Source organism: Salmo salar, chromosome ssa19 (assembly GCF_905237065.1).
Source record: "Salmo salar chromosome ssa19, Ssal_v3.1, whole genome shotgun sequence".
In the NCBI taxonomy this organism is placed as follows: Eukaryota; Metazoa; Chordata; class Actinopteri; order Salmoniformes; family Salmonidae; genus Salmo; species Salmo salar.
Window position 1 is genome coordinate 58150862 of NC_059460.1, and position 27613 is coordinate 58178474.

At 42.1% G+C, this 27613-nt stretch overlaps 1 protein-coding gene across 2 annotated transcripts in view; it reads left to right on the forward strand.

Annotated features, from left to right (window-relative positions):
* The window catches only part of ankfn1b (ankyrin repeat and fibronectin type III domain containing 1b), a 296743-nt gene that overhangs the window by 80515 nt on the left and 188615 nt on the right, over window positions 1-27613 (forward strand). For both annotated transcript variants that reach the window (XM_014158873.2, XM_014158871.2), the window contains one exon: window positions 20948-21129. The gene's annotated coding sequence lies outside the window, so the exon portion shown is untranslated. The remainder of the gene's footprint in view (window positions 1-20947; window positions 21130-27613) is intronic.

The window sequence follows — 27613 nt, forward strand, 5'->3', positions numbered from 1 at the left end:
GGTAAAGCTTCTGAAAGGCTGGCGTATGGGACCAGCATGGGATAGATGAACAGAGGCTGCTGCTGTCTGTGTTGCGCTTTTTCTCTGAGTTGTAAAAGCGGGTCGAGCAGAAACTGGCTACTCTTTAGTTGACTGATCTAGCTGGCAAGGTAACTGCTGTTTGACAACAACAACAAAAATGCCCAGTGCTGAGCTAGTAGTGTAACTGACATTTTAAGTTAGATAATGTTTCATCCTCTCTCGACTGAAGTAAATGAACTGTATTAGCACCTAGTTAGCTTGCTAGCAGCTACCACAGCAAGTTAACCTCTAGCTAGCCTATAGCTATCTGTCAGGTAGCAGTATCTAGCAGCTGTTGTGTGTGTGTGTATAGCAATGTTATGTAGCCTTTGTTTTGTCTGGTTTCAACTGAAGTACATTTGATGATGTACCATTGTACCATTAGCTAGCAGAGCTAGCCAAAAGTTGGCTAAATGTAGCTAGCTAGCTAGCTCATTAACTTCAGCTATTATTTTAGACCTGAATCAAACAATGAAACTAGAGACAAATGATTGAAGACCGATACTCTGACATTTTTTTTCAGTGGAATGAGCGTTTCTACTGTGTCAGTGCAGTGAGTTTTTTTTTATTAGTCAGTATAGCGATGTAACATTATTGATCTGTCAGTTTCCCTAGCTAATTCCCTACTTTTCACATTGGCACAGTATAAACAGCTCTACAGGCTTCACTGTCATGGTGCACAGTCAGTACACAACATAATGCTCATCATGTCTTAGCAGGATAAGATGGTGACAGGTGTCCCTGCAGGGTCAGACAGCCAGGGAAGACCAGCCTACAGAGCTCAGGTGAATTTTGCAGTGTATTATAACAATCAGTGAATGGATACTAAGTTTGATCTTGAGTTGATGGGTAGACCTACAATCTGGGAATAATGGTAATTTCAATTGTTGAAGCATTATTCCTGGATAATATAATGTATAAATGTACACCAATGTAACTCTTTGTCATGCCTCATGTGAGCAGGATCAGATGGTGACAGGGGTCTCACCAGGGTCAGATAGCCAGGGAAGACCAATCAGTGATGGAGATGAGTTGAATTTTTGCAGATACAACACTATTTTCTCTGTGCAGGAAAAACTGGACAAGCAAGAAGCTTCAAAGATTGGAACTATTTTAAGTCAGTCTGACAAATAGAGGCTTTTCCCGATAACACAAAGCATGTTTAACAAAAATGTGAAGAAGACCTGGGAGAAGCTATTGATGATGATGAATATATACATTAGATTGCCCAGTCATGTTCATATAATCTTAGACATAAATTACTGCAGTTTAAAACCATTCAAAGAACGTACTATATGCCAGTAAAACTGAATATCATGCACACAGAAATGTAATTATTCTGCTGGAGGTGTAAAAGACAAAAAGGGAACATACAGTATTCGCTTCTGTTATGGTCTTGTGAAGGCTGGCTGAATTCTGCCACAGAGTATGTTCTTCTATGTCAGCATGTCTACAGATTATCCCTTCTCCCTGTTTTTGTTTGCTTAGTAATGTTGATACTGGAGACTGTGATCAGAAGAAACCTAGCATTTATAATGACTAAGAAATGCATTGCCATTATTGGAAGGTTGGTTATCTTCCCACAATGGATGGGAGAAATGTCAAGTTATCTATCACTAGATTTGATTTATTACAAGATTAAGGGTGTACTGTGCAACTTTCATAAGGTCCGGATGCTTTATATGGAATACAGAACGACAAAAGGAGTCTGTATTGAAAAAAATGCCCACGTCAGGGTAGATAACTATTTAGGCAATCCCTAGCTGCTGGGCTGCTCAGTCCTGGCCCTGGGGGATAATCTGGAGACATGCTGACATAGAAGAACATACTCTTTGGCAGAATTCAGCCAGCCTTCACAAGACCATAACATATGCAAATACTGTATGTTTTGTTTAACATGCTTTGTCAATCTGGCCTTGGCCTAACACACCTTAAACTAATAACGAAGGTTTCACTAAGATCCTAAAGCAATGCAGGGCGGTGGATCCCTAGGGGCAGGACTGGGTGACCCAACTATATTGTATGCAGATAAAAAGAGTTCTACAGTACTATTAGGCCTATGATATGAATTATATTGAGGGTGTACTGTTTCTGTGTGTTAATGTGTAGGTGTATGTGTTTTTATAAAACGTTTGTTTTCCAAACCTTTCCTTGAGACATAAAAAAAAGATGGTGGGGGTTGGGCGTGCAGGCGGCTCGGGCTGGCTGAAATTTTATGTAGAGGAAGTCTTAATAAATAAAATCAAAAGTCTTTGTACATTATTTGTTAGAGTTGTTCATTTGTTTGGCTATTGTTTAAAGGTGCAACACAATATTGATTATTGAATTATCATTTATCTAGTTCAGTCTTATCAATCACTTAAACATATTAATAATGATCTCTTACCTAGCTTGACGACTGGGCATGTTTGCCTACTTTATGTTGTTCTACATAGCGACGGCTAGAAGGGCCATGGGTCATATTAGATTGTGTAGAAATACAGGAAATTAGCTTTAGATGCCCCCAAAAATGGGAGGACCCCAGACCCCCCACCAAGATATTCCCCCCCATTTCTAAAACCAATGTTGTGCCCCTGGCATTGAGGAGTATACCATCTCAGTCACCGGCTTCATCAATAAGTGCATCGACGACGTCGACCCCACAGTGACCGAAAGTACATATCCCAACCAGAAGCCATGGATACGTACATATCCCAACCAGAAGCCATGGATTACAGGCAACATCGCACCGAACTAAAGGCTAGAGCTGCCGCTTTCTTGGAGCAGGACACTAATCCGGACGCTTAAAAAAAAATCCTGCTATGCCCTCAGACGAACCATCAAACAGGCAAAGCGTCAATACAGGACGAAGATTGAATCCTACTACACCAGCTCTGTCACTCGTCAGATGTGGCAGGGCTTGCAAACTATTACCAATCCATGAGCTGCCCAGTGACGTGAGCCTATCAGACGGGCAAAATGCCTTTTTATGCTCGCTTCGAGGCAAGCAACACTGAAGCATGCATGAGCACACCAGCTGTTCTGGACGACTGTGTGATCACGCTCTCCGTAGCCGATGTGAGCAAGATCTTTAAACTCTGAGCATGCGCTGACCAACTGGAAAGTGTCTTCACTGACATTTTCAACATCTCCCTGACCGAGTCTGTAATAAATAAAACAAACATCAACACCATCATTCTGGAAACCCTAGACCCACTCCAATTTGAATAGCATCCCAACAGATCCATAGATGACTCAATCTCAATTGCACTCCACACTGCCCTTTCCCACCTGGAAAAAAGGAACACCTATGTGAGAATGCTGTTCATTGACTACAGCTCAGTGTTCAACACCATAGTGCCCATAAAGCGCATCACTAAGCTAAGGACCCTGGGACTAAACACCTCCCTCTGCAACTGGATCCTGGACTTGCTGACAGGCCGCCCCCAGGTGGTAAGGGTAGGCAACAACACATCTGCCACACTGATCCTCAACACGGGGGCACCCTCAGGGGTGCATGCTTAGTCCCCTCCTGTACTCCCTGTTCACCCACGACTGCGTGGCCAAGCACAAATCCAACACCATCATCAAGATTGCTGACGACACAACAGTGGTAGGCCTGATCACCGACAATGATGAGACAGCTTATAGGGAGCAGGTCAGAGACTTGGCAGTATGGGACTATAGGAACAGGAGGCCCGAACAGACCCCCATTAACATCGACGGGGCTGAAGTGGAGTGGGTCGAGAGCTTCAAGTTCCTTGGTGTCCAAATCACCAACAAACTATCATGGTCCAAACACACCAAGACAGTCGTGAAGAGGGCACGGCAACACCTATTCCCCCTCAGGAGACTGAAAAGATTGGGCATAGGTCCCCAGATCCTCAAAAGGTTTGACAGCTGCAACATTGAGAGCATCCTGACCGGCTGCATCACCGCCTGGTATGGAAACTGCTCGGCATCCGACCACAAGGCGCTACAGAGGGTAATGCGTATGACCCAGTACATCACTGGGGCCAAGCTCCCGCTATCCTGGACCATTATACTAGGCTGTGTCAGAGGAAGGACCCAAAATTTGTCAAAGACTCTAGTCACCCAAGTCATTGACTGTTCTCTCTGCTACCGCACAGCAAGCGGTACCGGAGCGCCAAGTCTAGGTCCAAAAGTGTCCTTAACAGCTTCCATAAGACCACCAAACCATAAGAGAAAAATTTATCAAATGGCTACCCAGACTATTTGCATTGTCCCCCCTTCTTTTTTTTCACGGCTGCTATTCAATTCAAGGGGCTTTATTGGCATGGGAAACATATGTTAACATTGCCAAAGCAAGTGAAGTAGATAATATACAAAAGTGAAATAAACAATAAAAATGAACAGTAAACATTACACTCACAGAAGTTCCAAAATAATAAAGACATTACAAATGTCATATTATGTGTATATATACAGTGTTGTAACGATGTACAAATGGTTAAAGTACAAAAGGGAAAATTAAATAAGCATAAATATGGGTTGTATTTACGATGGTGTTTGTTCTTCACTGGTTGACCTTTTCTTGTGGCAACAGGTCATAAATCTTGCTGCTGTGATGGCACACTGTGGTATTTCACACAGTAGATATGTGAGTTTATCAAAATCAGGTTTGTTTTCAAACCCTTTGTGGATCTGTGTTATCTGAGGGAAATATGTGTCTCTAATATGGTCATACATTTGGCAGGAGGTTAGGAAGTGCAGCTCAGTTTCCACCTCCGTTTGTGGGCAGTGTGTACATAGCCTGTCTTTTCTTGAGAGCCAGGTCTGCCTACGGCAGCCTTTCTCAATGGCAAGGCTATGCTCACTGAGTCTGTACATAGTCAAATCTTTCCTTAATTTTGGATCAGTCACAGTGGTCAGGTATTCTGCCACAGTGTACTCTCTGTTTAGGGCCAAATAGCATTCTAGTTGGTTCCGTTTTTTTGTTAATTCTTTCCAATGTGTCAAGTAATTATCTTTTTGTTTTCTCATGATTTGGTTGGGTCTAATTGTGTTGCTGTCCTGGGGCTCTGTGGGGTGTGTTTGTGTTTGTGAACAGAGCTCCAGGACCAGCTTGCTTAGGGGACTCTTCTCCAGGTTCATCTCTCTGTAGGTGATGGTTTTGTTATGGAAGGTTTGGGAATCACTTCCTTTTAGGTGGTTGTAGATTTTAACGGCTTTTCTGGATTTTGATAATTAGCGGGTATCGGCCTAATTCTGCGTTTTTTGTGAATTCTTGGTTGGTGAGCGGATCCCAGACCTTACAACCATAAAGGGCAATGGGTTCTATAACTGATTCAAGTATTTTTAGCTCGATCCTAATTGGTATGTCAAATTTTATGTTCCTTTTGATGGCATAGAATACCCTTCTTGCCCTACTCACTCTCTTATCTATGCATAGTCACTTTACCCCTACCTACATGTACATATTACCTAAATTACCTCAACTTACCTGTACCCCCACACATTGACTCAGTACCTGTATGTATATAGCCTCGTTATTGTATTTGTATTTTTTTTACTTTAGTTTAGTAAATATTTTCTTAACTGCATTGTTGGTTAAGTGCTCGTCAGAGACTTGGCAGTGTGGAACTATAGGAAAAGGAGGCCCGAACAGACCGGTAAGGTCTACTACACCTGTTGTACTCGGCGCATGTGACAAATACGATTTGATTTGAGGTAAAAAAGTAACGTTGCGGTAGTTATTTTCTCAGTCTATTTAATTGAAACTAATTTACACTAGAACTTAAATTACAGTTGCTAATGGTAGGGGACATATATAAGTTGTTTGTCATAAAATATGGTGTCTCTAGATTTATCGGTCTCTGAGTGATTAGGGAAAAAACTAAAAGCGTTACTTTCGTCCGGGTCCTCCCCTCGAGGTGGTTCCTAACCACTGGCCAAAGGTCAGATATTTTTCTCCCTCCTAATGGTAAAGGTAAGGGTTGAGGGTAGGGAAATCTGATCCCAAATCTATTGTAAGGCCCAATTTAAACTTAAAAAATATGGTGTGCTGTGCATAGATAGAAACCAACTGTAAATCTCCAGTAGCAACACATTCATTATCAAAGGATCAATAGTCATTCACTCACTCTAGTTTAATTACATTACCATAACCACACTCAGTTTTACCTTTGATAAACTGATCCCACGTCAGATTTCAGTGTCTACAGCTGATGGGTTCTAAATCATTGGGATGTTTTTCAGCTGACACCAGTCAGCTGTCTCCTCTCTCTCTAAGCCACAGCCCTTTAGATTTGCTGACTATGACTTGGAGGTACAGCGCTGTCAATTTGCTCAATAGCCTGCCGTGATGGATGTCCACAACCCATCTAATTCATCTCAAGCCAAACACTCTGCAAACGCCATCTTTTTTTTTCTTTTTTTACTACCTGGCTGGCAGATTCAGCAGTGTTTGGCTTGGGAGGATTTCAAATAACACTTGTTCTGCACTATCAGTTCCAAAGCTGCCTGCTAAAATCCTCAGTGTATCCTGTAAAAGGGTTTAGACATGGTCTGGGTCCTTCTTGGAGTTTTGTAAGAGAGGGAAAAGGAGGGGGTTGAGGGAGAGAGAGATAAGTAGACAAATGGAAAGAGAGAGCGAGAGAAAAAAGAAAGGGAAAGAGCGGAGAGGGAAAGAAAGCAAGAAAGAAAGAGAGAGCGCCGAGACAGGGCTTTCCCAACTCATCTCACTTGGCATGTGGGAAGAAGTAATTTATTTTCCTCCGCTGGTTTCTTATCTGGCAAAGGGGTGTCATTGGGAGAAGCAGCGAGGGGAGGTGCCTACACGGGAGCCTCGCTGTGAGGGTCTAATCCCACCAGCACACACAACGTGCTGGGGAGCTCTACCCAGCAGCCACTTCAACGGCATCACCGCTGGCGTTTACCTCTGTCCCTGAGAGGGAGAGGTCACCTGGCTCACACACACACACACATACACACGTGCACACACATACTGAAATTAAATGAACATATATATGCCCACACACGCATGCACACAGACTCACACAGACACACACACACACATGCACACACATAAACTACAGTATAATTATTTTTCCCTCACACTCACTTTCTCCTCTCTGAAAACATAAACAGACACAGAAGAGTTTCTCTCACACACAAATAGCCTGAAGACAAATAAATAAAATGAAATAAAATACTATATAGGGAGTAGAAAATAACATGGCTATAGAGTATATAGGGAGTAGAAAATAACATGGTTATATACAGTATATAGGGAGTAGAAAATAACATGGCAACATACAGTACAGTATATAGGGAGTAGAAAATAACATGGCTATATAAGGTATATAGGGAGTAGAAAATAACATGGCTATACAGAATATAGGGAGTAGAAAATAACATGGCTATACAGTATATAGCGAGTAGAAAATAACATGGCTATATAGTATATAGCGAGTAGAAAAAAACATGGCTATATAGTATATATGGAGTAGAAAATAACATGGCAACATACAGTACAGTATATAGGGAGTAGAAAATAACATGGCTATATAAGGTATATAGGGAGTAGAAAATAACATGGCTATATAAGGTATATAGGGAGTAGAAAATAACATGGCTATACAGAATATAGGGAGTAGAAAATAACATGGCTATATACAGTATATAGGGAGTAGAAAATAACATGGCTATACAGTATATAGCGAGTAGAAAATAACATGGCTATATAGTATATAGGGAGTAGAAAATTACATGGCTATACAGAATATAGGGAGTAGAAAATAACATGGCTATATACAGTATATAGGGAGTAGAAAATGACATGGCTATATACAGTATATAGGGAGTAGAAAATAACATGGCTATATACCGAATATAGGGAGTAGAAAATAACATGGCTATAGAGTATATAGGAAGTAGAAAATAACATGGCTTTAGAGTATATAGGGAGTAGAAATAACATGGCTATATACAGTATATAGGGAGTAGAAAATAACATTGCTATATACAGTGTCACGTTCGTCAAAAGGAGTGGACCAAAGCGCAGCGTGGTAAGTGTTCATCGTGTATTTATTTTACCTCAGAACACTACAAACAAAAATAATAAACAATGATAACGACCGTCACGTCTTGTAGGCTTAACAAGCAGTACAACATTAAGATCCCACAACTACAGGTGTGGAAAGGCTGCCTAAGTATGACAACGATAGACAGCTGCCTCTGATTAGGAACCATACTCGGCTCAACACAAAGAAATAGACACCATAGAATGCCCACCCCACACCCTGACCTAACCACATAGAGAAACAAACAGTCTCTCTCAGGTCAGGGCGTGACATACAGTATATAGGGAGTAGAAAATAACATGGCTATACAGTATATAGGGAGTAGAAAATAACATGGCTATACAGTATATAGGGAGTAGAAAATAGCATGGCTATATAAAGTGTATAGGGAGTAGAAAATAACATGGCTATATGAAGTATATAGGGAGTAGAAAATAACATGGCTATATACAGTATAGAGGGAGTAGAAAATAACATGGCTATATACAGTATATAGGGAGTAGAAAATGGCATGACTATATACAGAATATAGGGAGTAGAAAATAACATGGCTATATACTGTCACGTTCTGACCAGTAAAGGGGTCATTTGTTATTGTAGTTTGGTCAGGACGTGGCAGGGGGGTATTTGTTTTATGTGGTTCGGGTGTGTGTTTATGTAGAGGGGTGTTTGTTTAGAGTTTCCGGGGGTTTGGTCTATGTTCTATGTTAGTGTATTTCTATGTTCAGTCTAGTCTATGTTTAGTTAATTGGGATTGGGCCTTCAATTGGAGGCAGCTGTTCCTCGTTGCCTCTGATTGAAGGTCCTATGTATAGGGGTGTGTTTGTTATGGGAATTGTGGGAGGTTGTTTGTGCACTGCTATGTTTAGCCTGCATTACTGTTTAGCTGTCGTTCGTTTTTTTCGTTTTGTTGTTTTGTATAGTGTGCGTCATAAAATAAAGATGAGCATTCACGTACCCGCTGCATTTTGGTCCACTTCCTACGACGGCCGTTACATATACGATATGTGAATGCACCATTTTGTAAGTCGCTCTGGATAAGAGCGTCTGCTAAATGACTTAAATGTAAATGTAAATATACACTATATAGGGAGTGGAAAATAACATGGCTAAATACAGTACAGTGTATTGTCACGACGTCCTCCGAAGTCAGTCCCTCTCCTTGTTCGGGCGACGTTCGGCGGTCGACGTCACCGGTCTTCTAGCCATTGCCGATCCACCTTTCATTTTCCATTTGTTTTGTCTTGGCTTCCCACACACCTGGTTCCAATTCCATTCATTACATGTTGTGTATTTAACCCTCTTTCCCCCCCATGTACTTGTCCGGAATTGTTTATTGTAAGTGCTTGTGCACGTTATGTCTGGTGTGCGTCGGGTTTTGTACCCATTTATTCATTGTTCTGTTTTCCGGTGGGTTTTATTATTAAACTGCGCCGTTGGAAACACAGTTTTTACTCTCCTGCGTCTGACTTCTCTGCCGCCAGTACACACCCCTTACATGTATAGGGTAAAGGTCGACCGATTATGATTTTTCAACGCCGATACCGATTATTGGAGGACCAAAAAACCCGATGCCGATTAATCAGACAATTTTATTTATTATTATATATATTTTTTTTTATTATTATTATTATTTTTTTATTTATTTTTTTTAATTTTTTTTGTAATAATGACAATTACAACAATACTGAATGAACACTTATTTTAACTTAATATAATACATCAATAAAATCAATTTAGCCTCAAATAAATAAGGAAACATGTTCAATTTGGTTTAAATAATGCAAAAACAAAGTGTTGGAGAAGAAAGTAAAAGTGCAATATGTGCCATGTAAGAAAGCAAACGTTTAAGTTCCTTGCTCAGAACATGAGAACATAAGAAAGCTGGTGGTTCCTTTTAATATGAGTCTTCAATATTCCCAGGTAAGAAGTTTTAGGTTGTAGTTATTATTGTAGGAATTATAGGACTATTTCTCTCTATATGATTTGTATTTCATATACCTTTGACTATTGGATGTTCTTATAGGCACTTTAGTATTGCCAGTGTAACAGTATAGCTTCCGTCCCTCTCCTCGCTCCTACCTGGGCTCGAACCAGGAACACATCGACAACAGCCACCCTCAAAGCAGCGTTACCCATGCAGAACAAGGGGAAAAACTACTCCAAGTCTCAGAGCGAGTGACGTTTGAAACGCTATTAGCGCGCACCCCGCTAACTAGCTAGCCATTTCACATCGGTTACACCAGCCTAATCTCGGGAGTTGATAGGCTTGAAGTCATAAACAGCGCAATGCTTGAAGCATTTCGAAGAGTTGCTGGCAAAACGCACGAAGTGCTGTTTGAATGAATGCTTACGAGCCTGCTGGTGCCTACCATCGCTCAGTCAGACTGCTCTATCAAATCATAGACTTAATTATAACATAATAACACACAGAAATACGAGCCTTAGGTCATTAATATGGTCGAATCCGGAAACTGTCATCTCGAAAACAAAACGTTTATTCTTTCAGGGAAATACGGAACCTTTCCGTATTTTATCTAACGGGTGGCATCCATAAGTCTAAATATTCCTGTTATATTGCACAACCTTCAATGTTATGTCATAATGACGTAAAATTCTGGCAAATTAGTTCGCAACGAGCCAGGCGGCCCGAACTGTTGCATATACCCTGACTCTGCGTGCAATGAACGCAAGAGAAATGACACAATTTCACCTGGTTAATATTGCCTGCTAAGCTGGATTTCTTTTAGCTAAATATGCAGGTTTAAAAATATATACTTCTGTGTATTGATTTTAAGAAAGGCATTGATGTTTATGGTTAGGTACAGTCGTGCAACGATTGTGCTTTTTTTCGCAAATGCGCTTGTTAAATCATCCCCCGTTTGGCGAAGTTGGCTGTCTTTGTTAGGAAGAAATAGTCTTCACACAGTTCGCAACGAGCCAAGCGGCCCTAACTGCTGCATATACCCTGACTCTGTTGCAAGAGAAGTGACACAATTTTGCTAGTTAAAAGTAATTCATGTTTGCAGGCAATATTAACTGAATATGCAGATTTAAAAATATATACACTGCTCAAAAAAATAAAGGGAACACTTAAACAACACAATGTAACTCCAAGTCAATCACACTTCTGTGAAATCAAACTGTCCACTTAGGAAGCAACACTGATTGACAATACATTTCACATGCTGTTGTGCAAATGGAATAGACAACAGGTGGAAATTATAGGCAATTAGCAAGACACCCCCAATAAAGGAGTGGTTCTGCACAGACCACTTCTCAGTTCCTATGCTTCCTGGCTGATGTTTTGGTCACTTTTGAATGTTGGCGGTGCTTTCACTCTAGTGGTAGCATGAGACGGAGTCTACAACCCACACAAGTGGCTCAGGTAGTGCAGCTCATCCAGGATGGCACATCAATGCGAGCTGTGGCAAGAAGGTTTGCTGTGTCTGTCAGCGTAGTGTCCAGAGCATGGAGGCGCTACCAGGAGACAGGCCAGTACATCAGGAGACGTGGAGGAGGCCGTAGGAGAGCAACAACCCAGCAACAGGACCGCTACCTCCGCCTTTGTGCAAGGAGGAGCAGGAGGAGCACTGCCAGAGCCCTGCAAAATGACCTCCAGCAGGCCACAAATGTGCATGTGTCTGCTCAAATGGTCAGAAACAGACTCCATGAGGGTGGTATGAGGGCCCGACGTCCACAGGTGTGGGTTGTGCTTACAACCCAACATCGTGCAGGACGTTTGGCATTTGCCAGAGAACACCAAGATTGGCAAATTCGCCACTGGCGCCCTGTGCTCTTCACAGATGAAAGCAGGTTCACACTGAGCACGTGACAGACGTGACAGAGTCTGGAGACACCGTGGAGAACGTTCTGCTGCCTGCAACATCCTCCAGCATGACCGGTTTGGCGGTGGGTCAGTCATGGTGTGGGGTGGCATTTCTTTGGGGGGCCGCACAGCCCTCCATGTGCTCGCCAGAGGTAGCCTGACTGCCATTAGGTACCGAGATGAGATCCTCAGACCCCTTGTGAGACCATATGCTGGTGCGGTTGGCCCTGGGTTCCTCCTAATGCAAGACAATGCTAGACCTCATGTGGCTGGAGTGTGTCAGCAGTTCCTGCAAGAGGAAGGCATTGATGCTATGGACTGGGCCGCCTGTTCCCCAGACCTGAATCCAATTGAGCACATCTGGGACATCATGTCTCGCTCCATCCACCAACGCCACGTTGCACCACAGACTGTCCAGGAGTTGGCGGATGCTTTAGTCCAGGTCTGGGAAGAGATCCCTCAGGAGACCATCCGCCACCTCATCAGGAGCATGCCCAGGCGTTGTAGGGAGGTCATACAAGCACGTGGAGGCCACACACACTACTGAGCCTCATTTTGAGTTGTTTTAATGACATTACATCAAAGTTGGATCAGCCTGTAGTGTGGTTTTCCACTTTAATTTTGAGTGTGACTCCAAATCCAGACCTCCATGGGTTGATAAATTGGATTTCCATTGATTATTTTGGTGTGATTTTGTTGTCAGCACATTCAACTATGTAAAGAAAAAAGTATTTAATAAGATTATTTATTTCATTCAGATCTAGGATGTGTTGTTTAAGTGTTCCCTTTATTTTTTTGAGCAGTATACTTGTGTATTGATTTTAAGAAAGGCATTGATGTTTATGGTTAGGTACACGTTGGAGCAACGACAGTCTTTTTTTGCGAATGCGCACCGCATCGATTATATGCAACGCAGGACACGCTAGATAAACTAGTAATATCATCAACCTAATGTAGTTAACTAGTGATTATGATTGATTGATTGTTTTTTATAAGATAAGTTTAATGCTAGCTAGCAACTTACCTTGGCTTCTTACTGCATTCGCGTAACAGGCAGGCTCCTCGTGGAGTGCAATGTAAGGCAGGTGGTTAGAGCGTTGGACTAGTTAACCGTAAGGTTGCAAGATTGAATCCCCGAGCTGACAACCCACCGTTCCTAGGCCGTCATTGAAAATAAGAATGTGTTCTTAACTGACTTGCCTAGGTAAATAAAGGTGAAAAAAAATAAAATAATAATAATCAGCCAAATCGGTGTCCAAAAATACAGTATATAGGGAGTAGAAAATAACATGGCTATATACAGTACAGCGTATAGGGAGTAGAAAATAACATGGCTATACAGAATATAGGGAGTAGAAAATAACATGGCTATATACTGTACAGTGTATAGGGAGTAGAAAATAACATGGCTATACAGTATATAGGGAGTAGAAAATAACATGTCTATACAGTATATAGGGAGTAGAAAATAACATGGCTATACACAGTATATAGGGAGTAGAAAATTACATGGCTATTGAGTATATAGGGAGTACAAAATAACATGGCTAAATACAGGGAGTACCAGTACTGAGTCGATGTGCAGGGGTACGAGGTAATTGAGGTAGCAATGTACTGTACATATAGGTATGGGTAAAGTGACTAAGCAAAAGGATAGTAAATTAACAGTAGCAGCAGTGTATGTGGTGAGTGTAAATGGATGGATGGAGTCTTTGACAATTCTTTGGGCCTTTCTCTAACACCACCTGGTATCGAGGTCCTGGATGGCAGGGAGCTCGGCCCCAGTGATGTACGGGGCTGTACACACTACCCTCTGTAGAAACTTGTGGTCGGATGCCAAGGAGTTGCCATACCAAGAGGTGATGCAGCCAGTGAAGATGCTCTCGATGGTGCAGCTGTAGAACTTTTTGAGGATCTGAGGGCCCATGCCAAATTTTTTAGGCATCCTGAGGAGGAAGAGGCGTTGTCGTGCCGTCTTCACGACTGTGTTGGTGTGTTTGGACCATGATTGATCCTTAGTGATGTGGACACCGAGTAACTTGAAGCTCTCTACCCACTCCACTTCGATGTGAATGGGGGCTTGCTCGGCCCTCCGTTTCCTGTAGTCCATGATCAGCTCCTTTGTCTTACTCATGTTGAAGGAGAGGTTGTTGTCCTAGCACCACACTACCAGGTCTCTGACCTCCTCCCTAAAGGCTCATCGTAGTCGGTGATCAGGCCTACCCCTGTTGTGTCGTTAGCAAACTTAATGATGGTGTTGGAGTTGTGTGTGGCCACGCAGTCATGGGTGAAGAGGGAGTACAGGAGGGGACTAAGCACGCACCCTTGAGGGACCCCCGTGTTGAGGGTCAGCGTGGCGGATGTGTTGTTGCTTACCCTCACCACCTGGGGGCGGCCAGTCAGAAAGTCCAGGATCCAGTTGCAGAGGGAGGTGTTCAGTCCCAGGATCCTTAGCTTAGTGATGAGCTTCGAGAGCACTATGGTGTTGAGCACTGAGCTGTAGTCAATGAACAGAATTCTCACGTAGGTATTCCTTTAGTCACTACCGTAGCCATAGTGAAGTGTGGATTGATGTGCAGTATTCACTCAGTGCCTTCTCATGCAATAATGTGACATTTGGACAGAGCACAGTCCCTCATTAATTGTGTTTGGGGAGCATTCCCTTCAGAAGGTCAGTGTAAATATTGCATTAAGACGGAATACATTACCCAGCATACCCCACAGACAGTTTGGGCACAACAAATGTTACCTAAATGTACAAATCTAAATCTAAATCTAACAGATTTTCTTCTTCTTCTTCAATTGTTCAGTTCAACTATGTTCAACTGTATTCTGCCATGATTTAATCAAATGAACTTCAATATTCTATACTGACCAAGAACAAAGTGTTCTTACTATAATATTGTTCACTCTGAGCACTGACATACTTCGGTTGGCGCACAACAAGGCGTATTAGCCCAGTGTTTCACAACCTTGGGACTTCCTCCTTGGGGCACCATATAAAAGTAGCACTGTAGAACTGGCCAAATGTATGTCAGCGTCTCATCTTGGGGTAGTCAGCAACATCTCATGGTTCGACGCCGGGTCCATCCATGGACCAGAGGTTGAGAAACACTACTAGCCTGCACATAGGGGACATGACTGACATTTCTCTGAATTTAATTAAGTTACATTTGTGTTTTGACAGCTTCTTTGGAGATAATTAGCATGACTGACATGTATGGTCCTGTTTGGCTGAGTGTGTAAGAGCATGGCGCTACCCAAGCGTGGACTTAGGGATTTGGAGGCCACAGGCAAAGGCCAGTCTGAGCTCCTCCTCCATCCCCACCACCCCTCCTATAACATTTTTTGGTGGGTTTTATAGTAAAGACACAATTTAACTGTACAAATGTATTACCTTTTAACCTCTATGGGACCGGCGGGACGAATTCGTCCCACCTACGTAACAGCCAGTTGAATCCTGTGGCGCGATTTTCAAAACCTTTGAAATGCTATTACTTCAATTTCTCAAACATATGACTATTTTACAGCTATTTAAAGACAAGACTCTCGTTAATCTAACCACACTGTCCGATTTCAAAAAGGCTTTACAACGAAAGCAAAACATTAGATTATGTCAGCAGAGTACACAGCCAGAAATAATCAGACACCCATTTTTCAAGCTAGCATATAATGTTACAAAAACCCAGAAGACAGCTAAATGCAGCACTAACCTTTGATGATCTTCATCAGATGACACACCTAGGACATTATGTTATACAAAACATGCATTTTTTGTTCAATCAAGTTCATATTTATATCAAAAACCAGCTTTTTACATTAGCATGTGACGTTCAGAAAAAGCATACCCCCCGCAAACTTCCGGAGAATTTACTAACAATTTACTAAATTACTCACGATAAACGTTCACAAAAAGCATAACAATTATTTTAAGAATTATAGATACATTACTCCTCTATGCACTCGATATGTCCGATTTTAAAATAGCTTTTCGGATGAAGCACATTTTGCAATATTCTGAGTAGATAGCCCGGCATCACAGGGCTAGCTATTTAGACACCCGGCAAATTTAGCCTTCACCAAAATCCCATTTACTATAACAAAAATGGTCTTACCTTTCCTGTTCTTCGTCAGAATGCACTCCCAGGACTGCTACTTCAATAACAAATGTTGGTTTGGTCCAAAATAATCCATCGTTATATCCGAATAGCGGCGTTTTGTTCGTGCGTCCCAGACACTATCCGAAATGGTAAATAACGGTCGCGCGCATGGCGCATTTCGTGACAAAAAAATTCTAAATATTCCATTACCGTACTTCGAAGCATGTCAACCGCTGTTTAAAATCCATTTTTATGCCATTATTCTCGTAAAAAAGCGATAATATTCCGACCGGGAATCTGCAATTAGCTAAACAGCCGAAGGAAAATACTGCACGGGGTCGAATCGGGCACGCGCCTAATTCCATTGTCCTCTGATGGGCCACTTGGAAAAGGCGATAATGTGTTTCAGCCTGAGGCTGCCTCGTCATCGTTCAGGTTTTTCCCGGGCTCTGAGAGCCTATTGGAGCCCTAGGAAATGTCACGTTACAGCTAAGATCCTGACTCTTCAATACACAGAAGCAAGAACAACAACACCTTGTCAGACAGGCCACTTCCTGCATGAAACTTCTCAGGTTTTTAACCGCCATAGGAGTTCTGTTATACTCACAGACACCATTCAAACAGTTTTAGAAACTTTAGGGTGTTTTCTATCCAAAGCCAATAATTATATGCATATTCTAGTTACTGGGCAGGAGTCGTAACCAGATTAAATCGGGTACGTTTTTTATCCGGATGTGAAAATACTGCCCCCTCGCCCAAAGAAGTTAATGTGCCATTGAACACAACCAGTCATGATGTTTTCATCCGATTGTCAAACAAATAATTTCAAAAAGTAGGTTACCAAAATATTTCCACATCTGAACAGCCCGCCACATCTGAACACCCGCCAATTTTTCTTCAGTTCACAAGTGGCTGAGACTATCTCACCGGAGAAAGAATCCGAGTGAGTGAAACTTTTTTTGTCCAGACAGCATCAGATACATGGGCTACACATACATGTCCTCTGCCTCTGTCTCCACGACGATGGCAGTATTATCATCAGCACCTGTCTTTTTACTCAAGAAATGTGTATTGTATCCCCCTAGAGTCTAAGGGCCAGGGGCTGGGTTTCTACTAAGATAGCCTCGTTGAGAACCAGGCTTCCCTAATATGGGTAAGCCTGGGGAAGTTCATGGCAGACAAATAGCTAAATAGGGAGGGAGAACCGGTGTAAATCAGTGAAGCCTCGCTACACATCAAATCAATCAAATGCCTTGCTTGAGCGGAGCCCCAATAGTGCTCACTAGATTAGTGTCGTAGGTGCAACAGTGCGTGACGATTCTTTTTACAGTCTATGGTGAGGATGGCTGGGAAATCGCTGATTTCTCTTTTAAAACCACATCAAAATATGTTGATGTATGTCGATTTTGTGTATAGAGCACACTTCTGACAAAGCAGAATTCAGTTTTTCTTCCATTTTCTACAATGTTGCAAACTAGCATATGGAACAACTCTCTGCAAAATGTGTCCTTCCCAGTCTGAAAACACTGATAAACATAACCCATAGCAGCAAAGAGCATGTGGGGGGAGGGTTCTTGAAATGTGACCGACCTCCTCAATTCGGTCTTATGTAGCAACATTTGAAATTGTGTTTTTTACATTGGATAAAAGTAGAGACTCAGAGCTAGAACATGGTATATAATACACTGCAGTTGAGGAACTAATGGGAAAGTAATTCTGCTTTGAAAGTTGATAAACTTGTAACTCCACTTTTGAGAAAATGGCCCTTAAAGTTTTGGGACATCTACTGGAGAGCTCTTCTTTGTCTACACCCATTCAGCATTGATAACACCCTCTTAAGCCTAAGCCCCACCAACCTCTTTAAGGATTCACATGTGAGGCCATGTGCTAAACCAAAGATTTCAAGACTAAAGGCTGGTTTATACTACGTCTGTCGACATGTCGAGATGAGGAGTTAACATACAGTTGTCGGAGTGACGACATGAACATTCTGTTGTCGTCCGACATCAAACTTGTCGTTGTCGTTATGAAAAAGTATAAACACAAAATGACAGGCTACATGACATCAGCAGCCTGGGGGTCCAAAATAGCATAACTGCTGCATTTTAACACCAATAGTCTCATCCGTATAAAAATGAAATTAGTAATGACCATCTAGCTTGTTAGAAGGTGTAAACGGTACAGTGAAATGGTTACTTGCATAGTGGAGTCTTTTATTTACCTAGCTAGCTAAACAATTAACCATAATCCCAACTCATAACGTTACTACCCTGTATTAATCTACAGGTAGCTAAAGCTAACCAGCTAGCTAGCTAACATTAGGCTATAACTAGCAATACAAATGGCTCTGAGATATGAATAATATTACTACACAGATCATACACGTAATGATAGCGAGCCAGCCAGCCAACTAACAGTACACTTTAACTTGCAATGAAAATTACTTTCTGACAAAATTAGAAACCAAGAAACATAATATCTGGAAATGTAGCCAGCTAGAGTCTCTTACCCGTATACATGGATGAATGCTTCTCCCTCTCTGTCACATATGCCATGGTTGCCCTTAGTTTGAAAATGTAATCCAGACAGGTGTTTTATACAACAGCCTTCTGTGTTCTCTTTTCGACTCCCTCTGCATTTGCATTCAAACGCTATCATACTTTGCTTGCACCGGGCATTCCACTGATTTCAAAACTCTGTCCTCCAGAAAGTGAAGAGCCTTAGCAACACTTGTGCAGTTCCTCATGATATCTTTCAAAAAAGACAATTTATAAAACATTACCTACACATACTAAGCACTTCATGTTATAGACCGAAGCGTGCCACATAGGAGACAAATCCAAACTCATCTCTCGGCATGTCCAGCCCATCCATTATCTCAGCCAACCATGGCTACCGGGAAGGTTCCTGACTTTTTCTGTGGCTAAACCAACTAGGCTCGTTATGATTTTGTTTCCTTTCGTATTTTGTTTTTAAGGCACATGAAGGTTTCACATGTTCCAGAAGGAATGTATGCCCCCAAATATTTTTATTTTGATAAAAAAAAAGAAAAAAAGACGTGCGACATACGCCTAGTTTCCTGAAACGAGTGACAAATGTAACAGCCAATAAAAATGGGGCTCCCAGCAGACTGTTCAAACCGTTTTTGCAAAGCAAAATTCTCCAGACCTCCAAGAGTGATTATGGGGAGGTATGGCAACACGAGACTACTACTAAACTAACATATGGAATTGTTTTATGATGGTCATACCAAAGATAATTTTGCCATTTTATTTAGAGTTTTAGGACCCCTGTAGGAATATAAAAAAATGAATCAATTATTTGATGAAACATTGAATTTGGCCTTACTGCTATTAGCCCATAGAAATGCATTGAACAGAGAATACAATGTTTTATCAAAAGGAAGTATGTTTTGAAGTGTCTGTCCTATATTTGCGAGATATAAGAAAGCTCAGGAATTTTTCAAATTGATTTGTACAGTGGAATTACCTGTATACCTTTGACGTGGAAATGCCCTATTTACTACCTTCAGACAATTGTGAACAAACAACATTGTGTTCGTGGGAGTCTTATCTTTCCATAGAGGGGTCATATTCATTTGTAAGCCATACCGTTCAGTCGCTACAGACGTTTTCGTCAGAAGAACGATTTTTGAGCTTTCTCCTGGTCTGACAAACACCGCTGTAGATCTGCCACCTTCCTCCTCAGGTGCGAAAGGCCGACATCAGTGAAACATACCTCTAGCTTAGACAGATTTTGATTTATTGTGCCTCGAGAGGAGCATGGGGGGCCATCAAGCAGATCAATTATTTTAATCATTTTTTACGCCTAGCTCATGAGACCCCTTGATGAAGTGAGGCCTGAGGCAATTGCCTCTACTGTCTAATGGCAAGTCTGCCTAATAGTGGCGCTAGCAACGCCAAGTTCATGGGTTCAATTCCATCTGGGATGACAGGAAAATGTATGCATTCACTGCACGTTGGCTAAAAGTGACTGCTAAGTGGCATATATACATTTATGACTAGGTTTTTGCTGTTACAGCCTATTAATATTGATTGTGGCTTTGTGTGAATGCATTATTCTGAGTAAGGCCTATTAGACTTGTTATAGTGTTACCACAGATATTGATTTACTACCGTATGACTACTCTCTTATTTCATTATATTGAGATGAAAACCTTGGTAAATATGATTGTTATTGATCTGTATACAAATCGGTAGGTGGTTCTCTCTTTTTTTGATCATATGGTTCAGCACGTGCCACATAAATGTGATATAATTAATTGGTGTGTGCCTATATTTTTCCTATTACACACTTGTACAGTTGTGTATTAGAAATGTGTTTCTTGCATATCCCAACACCCCCCGAGACACCTGCAGAGAGTTGGGGTCAGAGACAGGGTCCATCATTTACCAGAGTCCCTAGAGCAATTGGAGTAAATGAGGCGTTCATGTGGTGTCGGAGTAATTGGAAATACTAGATTCTGACTGGGAAGTTTCACTTGACAAGTCGGAATTATAAGTCGGAAAGTTTGAGAAACTTTTATTACCAGAGTAGCCGAGTTGTACGGTTTCATCACAGGAATCTTCTCAACTAAAATATGAGAACATAACAGTTTTTGAAAAATACAACCGTATCAATGATAATAATGTAGCTAGTTTGTCCATATTGTTAATGTTAAGCAAGCTAGCTAACTTTATTATTAGCAAACTTAGCAAGCTTATCTAGGTAGCAAAGAAAAAATGTGTCTTGTCGGTTACGGAATTCAAACCAGCGACCTTTAGGTTACTGGCCCAACACTCTAACCTCAAGGCTACCTGCTGCCCCATACAGTTTATATCAACTCTAAGTCAATAAAAGAACATCTGCTGAAAGTCCATATTATTGTATTGTTATATTACTGATGACCTGTTATTGATTTGTCTCACCACCAGGTCGCTGGAGAGGAAGCTGCAGAGGCCTCTATTGGCCAAGTCCCGGACACTACCCAGCATCCCCCAGTCCCCTACCGTGGCCAGGGTCCACCACTCAGACCTGATTGGTGGGAGTCCTCCTCGCAGGACGTCTTTGGCCAGCAACAGCCATCAGCCCAAGGCCTGCACTTTGCCCCCTGAAGGTTAGAAAACACCTTTCTCTCTCTCTCTCTCTCTCTCTCTCTCTCTCTCTCTCTCTCTCACTCACTCACAGGAAAGGCCTGCTTCATGCTTTTGGGGGCTGTCTTTTAATATCCACAAATAGTGCTTAACCTTTTCCCCAGGCTAATTGTGCATAGAAGTGTCTGGTGAACGAGAAAGGCTTACTTACCTTGAGACGTGTTAAAATGGTAGCTAACTGTTTTGTGTAAGTGTGTCTCTGTATTAAAAAATACACGGCAACTCTCGAAGCATTCGGCACACGGCACAGCAGCCTTTGGAGAGATGACCCGCTGTTTCCTAGGACTCTGACATTCCCGCCAGTGATGCACACCTAGCTCGAATGTTTCACATCCAAACGGCGGTCTGAATACTGACGAAAACTGCTGCCGCTGTGTATATTTGGTAGCCTACTAGGCGGATGGTCGTCAGTTCAGAGGGGAGGCAGAGCTTGACGAAGCCGTCTGACTCCTGTCAGATATGCGGTGAGACACGTCTTCCAATCTCTTCCCCTCGCACTTCTGTAATTCCCCCGGCGCCTTTGATATCTGATTCCCTTGTTACAAAGCACGCCCGCTTCCCAGACAGGGCACATGTCTGTCTGTCGTGGATAAGTTCTATTTTTACATCAAATGCGTATTTCCTTCACCCGAACCGGTATCTCTAGATTGGATAGATGATAAGATGGAAGATGACACATGGAAGTTCAAAAGGCAAGCGCTGGTGATGTAGACAAGCAGTGCATTCGGAATGTATTCAGACCCCTTCACTTTTTCAACATTTTGTTACGTTACAGCCTTATTCTAAATGCATTAAATTGTTTTTCCCCTGTGGTGGTTAATTTCTGTATTACCAAATGAGGAGAGTTACAAACTTCACACACCAGTCAGAGTTATACTTAAGCTACATCTTTAATAATAAGAGCTTTGCAATAGCACTGACTTTCAACGATGCACCATTTCTAATGAACCATTGAGAGTCACAACACAAAAGTACAAAGATCTTTTATAGCCAAGATACACCCCCCTAGTCGACATAACAAACCACAGATATTTAGGAACAGTTCACAAAGGAAGACTTTATAATGAGAAAGGAGTATCCTGTAGCCAGATAGCATTCACTATAAATTATCGTTCAGTTTGGTCCCTAAGACGAGGTTCTAATCTCCTTCCTGGTACTTCATAACACAAAAACACCAACTCATCCAATGGCATAACTAAATTGTCAACTATAGATACTCCCATCTCAAGTAAAACCCCTTCTTGACCCCTCTCCTGTACAAGCTCACTGAGGGGAGTGAGTCTCTAGGTCATACACTATCCCAGGATAAGTGCAACATCAGAGAGGACATACAATGGTTCCATACACTGCCATACAGCTCCCCCCAATGCCGAAGGAGGGAGTGACTTGCGCACAGACATTGTGGAGACAAGTAATTGGTTCCCCATTAATCACGCCATCCCTTCACATGGTTTTAGAATAGGTAAAGACACATTCACATATGAAGACAATGTTCCATCCTGTCCTCTTCCCTTTCTGACCTCTCCCCTCTCTGGGCCCTAAGTGACTGAACCCCAGCTGAGGGAAGAAGTACAACTGCCAACACTAAAGTCCAAAGGGATACATTCTAATAACAAGTATATCACAAAAGCCTATTATGCAGATAAGACATCTTAATTATCTATGTTACCCAACTAATTATGATTCATCCTCCACACCCCTCATCAATCTACACACAATACCCCAAAACAGTTTTTTTGAAATGTTAGAAAATGTATTACAAATAAAACACTTAAATATCACATTTTACATAGGTATTAAGATATTTTACTCAGTACTTTGTTAGAGCATCTTTGGCAGCGATTACAGCCTCAAGTCTTCTTGGGTATGACGCTACAAGCTTGGCACACTTTTATTTTGAGAGTTTCTCCCATTGTTCTCTGCTCTCAAGTCCGGGCTCTGGCTGGGCCACTCAAGGACATTCAGGGACTGTACTTAGGGTTGTTGTCCTGTTGGAAGGTGAACCTTCGCCCCAGTCTGAGGTCCTGAGCGCTCTCGAGCAGGTTTTCATCAAGGATCTCTCTGTACTTTGCTCCGTTCATCTTTCCCTCGATCCTGAATAGTCTCCCAGTCCCTGCTGCTGAAAAACATCCCCACATCATGATGCTGCCACCACCATGCTTCACCGTAGGGATGGTATTGGCCAAGTAATGAGCGGTGACTGGTTTTGGCCTGAATGCCAAGCATCACGTCTGTAGGAAGAGTTCAATCTTTCATGAGACTAGAGAATCTTGTTTCTCATGGTCTGATAGTCCTTTAGGTGCCTTTTGGCAAACTCCAAGCGGGCTTCCACCTGGAAACTCTACCATAAAGGCCTGGTTGGTGAAGGGCTGCAGAGATGGTTGTCCTTCTGGAAGATTCTCCCATCTCCACAGAGGAACTCTGGAGTTCTGTTATAGTGACCATCGGGTTCTTGGTTATCTCCCTGCCCAAGACCCTTCTCCCTCGATTGCTCAGTTTGTCCGGGCGGCCAGCTCTAGGAAGAGTCTTGGTGGTTCCAAACTTCTTCTATTTAAGAATGATGGAGGCCACTGTGTTCTTGGGGACATTCAATGCTGCAGAAATATTTAGGTACCCTTCCCCAGATCTGTGCCTCGACCCAATCCTGTCTCGGAACTCTACGGACAATTCCTTCAACCTCATAGCTTGGTTTTTGCTCTGACCTGACCTGCACTGTCAACTGTCGGATTTTATTTCTATAGACAGTTGTGTGTCTTTCCAAATCATGTCCAATCAATTTCATTTACCAGGTGGACTCCAATCAAGTTGTAGAAACATCTCAAGGATGCTCAATGGAAACAGGATGCATCTGAGCTCAATTTCGAGTCTCATTACAAAGGGTCTGAATACTTATGTAAATAAGGTATTCCTGTTTTTTATTTGTAATAAATTAGCAAACATTTCAATTTTTTTTAAATCTTTGTTATTATAGGGTATTGTGTGTAGATTCTTTATTTAATACATTTTAGAATAAGGCTGTAACGTTCCCTGTGGCTCAGTTGGTAGAGCATGGTGTTTGCAATGCTAGCATGGTGTTTGCAACGCCAGGGTTGTGGGTTCGATTCCCACGGGGGGCCAGTACAAAAAAAAAAAGTTTTTTAAATGAATGAAATCTATGCATTCACTACTGTAAGTCGCTCTGGATAAGAGTGTCTGCTAAATGACAAAAAAGTGAAAGGGTCTGAATTTTTCCCGATAGGCTATATTTTCTATTGATGGACATGAAGCTATTTTATAGTTTCTTATCAAGTCTTATCTGCTGATAACAAAGTAAAATAGACGTTAGCATAGATAAGACTGGCATACTTTGCAAAAGTTTGACCTACAGCCAACAGGCTTGGCTATAGCCTACTTTAAGAGTTAGGAAATAGGCCTAAATGCAAGGCAAATGGAAACTATGGAGCACTGAGATAAGTGAATGTTGGTTGTATATGGAAAGTCGTATCCAAACTTGACTTTTTGCTGCACTGTGAAAGGTATGGCACAAAACAATAACAGCATTAAACACCAGTTCCCCACATTCCAGAGGCTTCTCTGTGAAATGATCACCCACGCGCCACATTCCCAGTCTCCCCGGCAGACCTGACAACTGTCAGAGAGACGTCAGCAGGAGCAGAGGGGTCGCCAGTTCAGCGCGCCAGAGGCTAAGTCGGAGCAGCCTGACTCATTTGACTCTCCGACTCGCCTGACACTCTCCCCAAAAAATATGTCCCCATAAAACCGAGCCATCACCCTGAGTCGTTCCTAATAAATTCTGTGATATGTTCCATTTGGGAATATGAAAATTTAACGTGATTGATGATATTATTGTGTCTGTCAGGAGGGCTTTTTCATGTGCCAGCGTATTTGCTGTTTAAAGGGAACGAGCTAGCACGGGTTCCCTTTGAAACAGGAGGCTCCCTGAAAATGTCCTTATTGTTCTTGCAAGAGGCAGGCAGGCATGCAGGCAAGGCATTAGTTTGGGAGATATTTTCTTAGCAGCAGTATAATCTTTCATAACCCACTCTAGGGCCACCCTGTGCCAGTCAGCCTGCCGGAGCTGTCACTATGTGAGTCACTGAACCGACTCGCTCCCTCCCCCACTCTCTCCTCTTATTTCCCACTGTATGACTGCAGGGGGAAAGAAAGAAAACATTTAAGAAGAATGAAGAGGCTAAGGCAAGTAGAGTAGAAAACACATTTAAAAAATCTAAATTAAAGGAGAAATAGGCCCAAATCAGCAAATTTCTGATTCAGAAACAGTTGTTGTGAACCCTTCTCTTTCTTGCCTGCTCTCTCGCTCTCTCTCTCTCTCTCTCTCTCTCTCTCTCTCTTTTTCTTGTCTATCAGCTGTAGTTACATAGACCCGAGACCCGATGACAATTAAACATGACCCAACCTGGACCCGAGGGACAAGTTAGAATTTCAGACCTGCACCCGATCGGGCACGTGTCAGGTCTCGGGTATATTGGGTCAACCTGGACCCGTGAAGACCTCTAATTGTGTAATAAGCCTGTGTGTAGCTGGTGTAGAGGAGTCAGGCGCAGGACAGCAGATATGACTAATAAACGTAATTTACTCAAAGAATCAATAATACAACGCAATAATCTAGCCCACAATAACGGACCGTATTACATTCAAACAATCACTCACAAACAAACATGGGGGAACAGAGGGTTAAAATAATGAACAAGTAATTGGGGGAATGAAACCAGGTGTGTAAGACAAGGACAACGCAAATGGAAAATTAAAAGTGGATCGGCGATGGCTAGAAGGCCGGTGACGTCGACCGCCGAACGCCGCCTGAACAAGGAGAGGGACCGACTTAGGCGGAAGTAGTGACAAATTGCTACTAGGGCCAAAGCTTCATAAAATGTTATTGCTAAAGCCAATGCTTTATATACCATTTTGTTATTAGTACAAGGGTCAATCTTTTGTAGAATGTTACTAGTACTAGGGCCAATCCTTTCTAGAATGTTATTAGTATTAGGGCCAAGGCTTTGTAGAATGCTAATCCAAAACCAGTTTTTTTTTCACATCATTTGGTTATTGATTATTATTATTATTGTTGCAGCACCAGAACAATATATAGTTTTGTTGTATCCTGGAAAGTTCTTGAGAGCAGTTTGATTGAATAGAGTACACAGTATTTGTACGATCAGACGCTCAAAGTTCGACTACAGCCCCAAGGCCTCCTCTGGCAATCAGGACCCCGTGTGATAATCCCTATTCATTTACTTTCAGTGAAATGAAAGTACTTAATTGCTCTTCTTTTGTGACTAATGCTCTTTTACCAAAACAGTATGTGCAAACAGTCTCTCGCGCTCTCTGTCTCTCTCTCTCTGTCTCTCTCTCTGTCTCTCTCTCTCTGTCTCTCTCTCTGTATCTGTCTCTCTCTCTGTATCTGTCTCTCTCTGTCTCTGTATCTGTCTCTCTCTCTCTCTCTCTCTCTCTCTCTCTCTCTCTCTCTCTTTCTGTCTCTCTGCCTCTCTCTCTCTCTGTATCTCTCTCTCTCTCTCTCTCTCTCTCTCTCTCTCTCTGTCTCCCTGTCCCTCAAGATGTGTTTCTTCACTCAACCTCTGTTTTACCACGGCATAAATCCTTCAGCCCTATAGCACTTTAATCCCACCAGCCTACTTCTATTCCTGATGATCACAGAAAAAAAGAAGTAAACCATCTACTTAAGCCCATCAGAGTAACTGAGTGCTTCCATTTGAACCCCCCCCCACCCCCACCCCCGAATTCCTATTTAAAACATTTTTTTTATATGTGCCATCTCTGGTGCAAATATTAAATTCAGACAGAGTTGAGTCTTGTGCCATGTTTGTTGCCTAGCAACCGGTGTCATTGGCTGCAGAGCGCCAGACATGACTGCGGAGCATCAGACATTCCTTATCCAAGTTCCTTAATAACCAGCCTCTCCATTAAGCATCAATGATTGGCCTTTCTTCACCACAAGCATTCGAGCAGTTCAGAGGAAGATATATATAAAATCCCGAGCACAAAGAACAACAAACAATGCTTATATACAGGTGTCGTCAGATCCCAGTGTCTTTTCTATGTCAACAGTATAGATGCTAGTCTAGTGATTTAGACAGTTGACATAATGTCCCCCTGAAAGTTAGACAGCAGCGTTCGCTCACTGATTAATTGATTCCAACAGCAGACATGCAATATAGCTCTCATGTTGCGTTGCGTCAACGCTAGTCAGATGTTAGTCCAGGATGTTTGATGATGGATTGATGTCAGTAGCTATTATTTTCCTGTATGTTTGACAGGTGCTCATATGATGTCAGAGCTCATAGAAAAACACCAGTCACATCCTTCACGGTCATGGAATATTTCTATATTCTGTTTTACGAGAAGCAATTATATGAAGGGTGGGGGTGGGGTATAAAAATACTTTGCTCCTCCTAAAGCGATAGTTCA